The following is a 4793-nucleotide window of genomic DNA, read 5'->3' on the forward strand; positions in this document are numbered from 1 at the left end:
CTTTTAGAATTTTGTTACATAATTTTTTTAAATATACAAATATAATTTTTGAATTTTTGAATACAATGAGGGCACTGGTGCCCATGATCCAAAAGGACTTTTGGTGGGATCTTGCGTGTACTTTACAAATGTGCAGGTTAATCTATGTCTCTGAATATTCTGCTTCATGAAAATCTGGCATGTCTTTGGTCTGTAAGGTATCGAGTGAACTGCACACATGTAAAGTACGGGCATAGTATCACGTGACATGTACATACAAATATGCTATAGTATTTCTACCTCTCTACTTGTAAATGTGTAAATCATTTTTTTAGCAGGAGCGTGTAATTTTTGTTAGGGAAATATTGGTTGAATAGTTGTGTTTTACAGCTGAATAATACGTACTTGTTATATTCCTTTACGCGGACATACTTCCAGTGTAATGTGAACAGCCAGATCTGCCAATGTTTGAAACACGTCGGTTTTGCTCTTTGCCTTGTTTCAGAGTTCAATCGAGCATGCCATAAGAGGTTAAAAATGGAAAACGTTCAGAATCAGATGACGAGTGGCTCTCGCAGGGCGACTCAGCGCCGCTGACGTACTTCTTGCTGCTCTGTCGCGTGCACCCCTTCCCGCTGCTCTGCTACCCCCCTTCTCCCATGGAAAAGCCCCTAAAGCTCAAGTTCAACGATGGCCATGGCCATGGTAGCTCTTAAAACTGGAGGTCCTCTACCTGTGAAGCAACTGGCAGGGATGCACGATTGTCACGAAGAAGAGATACTCCCTCCGTCTCGGTTCGCAAGGCAAAGTTTTCAAATATCTTGGCCCAAGGTGAATTCTCATTGGCTCTAAATTTGCACGTTAAAACATGCAAAAACTTTGCCTTTCACATGCATGGAGTACTAGTGCGCGGTGGTTTCACATGCATGGAGTACTAGTGCATGGTGAGAGATGAAAAGAGAAGTGTTTACTCCCATTAAATGCAAAATGTGCCTAGGAGGTGAGTGATTTTGGGACAAATATTTTTTGGGAATTTGCCTTGCGAACTGGGACGGATGGAGTAATAAAATACCTTTTCTTTAACTGTTGGGTTGCTTGATCTATATGACTATATGGTCAATCATTCAGATAGGTTCTACCTTATACCCACCTTCTAGCATTGCAAATATTTTTGGCAATTGGCTAAATAAGGTGAATTTTAGATATAAAACGCTTATCAAAGTGCGCGCGATTGCGGTCGTTTGGTGGCTTCTATTCTAAATCCTCTCATTTCTAGCTATGTAGAAATGATAAGATTTATAATGATAAAAATTCTTCTCTCAAGGTTATTTACCGGTGTACGACATTGCTCCGTTCATGGTCGCTACTTTAAAGCTTGGAGGACCGCGACCTCTTTACGGAGGTGTCTACACCGTTGGAGAATACAACTAATGAGTTTATTTTCCAACATGGGTGGCTGCAAAGTCGCCGGATTGCAGGTGCATCTTAGTTATGCAGAGGCTGGGTGTAATGCTTAACTTTTGAGTAATGAAGCGCCTTTTATGAAAAAAGTGGGAACGGGTTTGGGGTCACCAGATCTAGCGCAAATGGCCCTCATGGATGAGACTTTTTATGTTAGTGATATGTGATGTTGCATATGTCCAACCGGTTTTTCTGAACGCATACACAACATGCTATGAAAGCTGAAGCGAGATGGTGAACGGTTTTTGTAGGTGTTTGCTTCAAGTCTTTGTTTGGCTTGAATTTACATGATTCCACACCTGATGTTGCAAGGTTTCATGAGTGCTTCCTACAAGTCTGGGTGTTTTCTCGAAACTTTCAATGATGTTTTACATGTTTTTTAAAAGCATGCAAACACATGGTTTTTATTGTAATTATTGGAATAGGTTGTTATTTTTGTTGCAAATGAATCCACATTTGGTTTTTTTTCTTAGCCTCTTTTCTATTGTTGCAAACACATGGTTTGTTGTTGTCATCATTTGAGATTTTTGTTGCAAATCAATGTGCATAAAACAAATTATAATAGCTTTTTGCAGCATTAGATCTTTTGAAATGTTGCGACAATTTTTGCAATAGTATTTTTTTACTCTAGGGTGAGGGATATGTTGCAATGTTCGCGATGACTCGGATCAACCATAGGGGTAAATCACCATGGTGGCATATCTAGTGTAAGTATCGAAAAGGTCAGGGCAAAACAAGTTGATTTTCCACAAATGAGGGGGCTAAATATAATATACCATTTTATTTTAAGTGAAGAAACTCAACACTATAGGTTGATTTTCCAATACCTAAGGTGAAAGGACACGGATGTCGCCTAGAGGGGGGGGGTGAATAGGCGGTTTAAAACTTTTACGAGATGGGCTTAACAAATGCGGAATAAAACTAGCGTTTACTTTGTCAAGCCCAAAGCCTATATGCTATGGTTCACCTATGTGCACCAACAACTTATGCTAAGCAATACAAGCAACTATGTGATAGCAAGATATATAACTTCAAGCACGATGGCTATCACAGAGTAAAGTGCATAAGTAAAGAGCTCGGGTATAGAGATAACCGAGGCACGCGGGAGACGACGATGTATCCCGAAGTTCACACTCTTGCGAGTGCTACTCTCCGTTGGAGCGGTGTGGAGGACAAGTCACTCTAAATGCACGAGGGCCACCGTATTCTCCTCGAGAATTCCCACCAAAAGGGATGTCCTCGATCCACTATGGGACCTTAGGAAGGTCACCGAACCCGCACAAAGCTTGGGGCTATCTCCACAACTTAATTGGAGGCTCCCAATAAATTGCCACAAAGGCCTTGCCCTTGAAGAATCTCCACAACTTAATGGAGTCGCCAAGAACACCACTAACACACCACAAAGGCCACTAAGCCATCTAGGGTCCAAAGACCCAAGAGTAACAACCTTCTTGCTTTCACTTTCACGAATCACCGTGGAGAACCCAAACCTATGCACCAAATGCAATGACAAGAACACCACAAAGATGCTCAAGTCCTCCTCTCTCAAATTCCAACAAAGCTACAAAAGCTATTGGGGAAATAAGAGAGGAAGAACAAATAAGAGGAGGAACACCAAATTTCTCCAAGAACTAGATCTAGTGGATTCCACTCACAAAGAGAGGGATTTGATTGGTCAAGATGTAGATCTAGATCTCCTCTCTCTTTTCCCTCAAATGGGGGCAAGAATCATGAAGGGATTGAGAGATAGAGCAAGCTTCTCTAGTTCAACAATGGAGGAGAGAGAGAGTGAGAGAAGCACCAGCCCAAGGAGGAAGAAGGGGGGGTATTTATACCCCCCAAGAAAATCGAGCCGTTGGGACAACCCGAGGGCCGGATTATCCGGTGTAAGTTAGGGCCGGATTATCCGGCCCCCCCTGAAATATCCGGCCCTGGGAAAATCCGGGCAAAAGTCCGGCCAAAAATCCGGCCCCTATCCAGGGTATCACTGAGCCACTTCGCCAAAAGTCCTTAGCCGATTTTCAGGGGCCGGATATTTTGCAAATATCGGGCCCGGAAAATCCGGCCTGGTGATATAGACATGCTACCTTGTAAAATCCAAAACTTAAGATTGGTAGCTCCGAATAGAGTGAAACCAATTTTGTTGGAAAGAGGACGACAAGAGCATACCCAACAAAAAGTGAAAATATGGAAACTAGTGGGGTTGATTTTCTATTATATTTAGAGGTGCAACACCTCAACATGAGAAACCGAGAAAATCACCAAACTCGAAAACTCAACAAGTGATCTATGCGAAATCCGTTTTCGATGAACTAGAGCTTGTCATGAGAATAAGCACAAGCTCTAAAACATCACATGGATAAGATCCAAATAACAACCAAGAAAGATGATGCAAGGATGCAAAGGTTTGAGCTCTCTCCGAACGATACGATCGAGTTACTCACTCGAGAGCCCTCTTGATAGTACGGCAACTAAACTATAAACCGGTCTCCAACTACACTATGAGACCGGTGAGAAAGGAACCCTATCAAGAGCAAACCTTATACTTGCGCATTCCACTTGAGCTCGATGATGATGATCTTGACCTCAACAAGATGGAACGCCTTTCTTGATTGTGCTTGCTTGACGAAATCTTGTGGATTGCTCCCCCATAATCCACCATGGGAGAGCTACTTCTTCGGCGCATCTTCACATATCCATGATCACCATATGAATGGCAAGAGTCAAGCAAAGGATCTCTTCGAGATGGCTCATCTTGAACTTGCACTTCATTTCTTCATGGCAATCTTCAAGCATATGATCTCTTCAAGTTGGCTCATCTTGAACTTGCACTTTATTTCATTGATGTCTTGAAGTTAACCTTGAGAGCTCACTTCAACTTCATCTTCAAGACATACTTGACACTTGATCTTCTTCACTTGCTTCTTATTGCAATCTTGAAGCCAACATATGGTTCAAGCATTGCCTATGAACAACTCCTACAAATATAACTCAATGCAAACATTAGTCCATAGGGATTGTCATTAATTACCAAAACCACACATGGGGGCTTCATGCACTTTCATAAGGGACTACAAAGTTTATGTTGCATAATACGAGGCTCGATCGACCAATCCACCAGTGCACCACACAAAGCTATCAGTGGCTACCAAGCCAGATACGGAGTCCAGGAAGGAGGCTAGTCACAACAAGGAACCCTACTCTCGGGACTTGGGAGCAAATAACACATAACGCCACCAGGTGGGTTTTGTTTTGTTGAACAAAACCACAATAGTGGTTTACTTTTGCACAAAATACCACGTTTCGTTGCATAGTAGCGTAGAACACACATCTCATCATTAAAGGTCCCGATA

The sequence above is a fragment of the Lolium rigidum genome, chromosome 3 (assembly GCF_022539505.1).
Source record: "Lolium rigidum isolate FL_2022 chromosome 3, APGP_CSIRO_Lrig_0.1, whole genome shotgun sequence".
NCBI classification, from domain to species: domain Eukaryota; kingdom Viridiplantae; phylum Streptophyta; class Magnoliopsida; order Poales; family Poaceae; genus Lolium; species Lolium rigidum.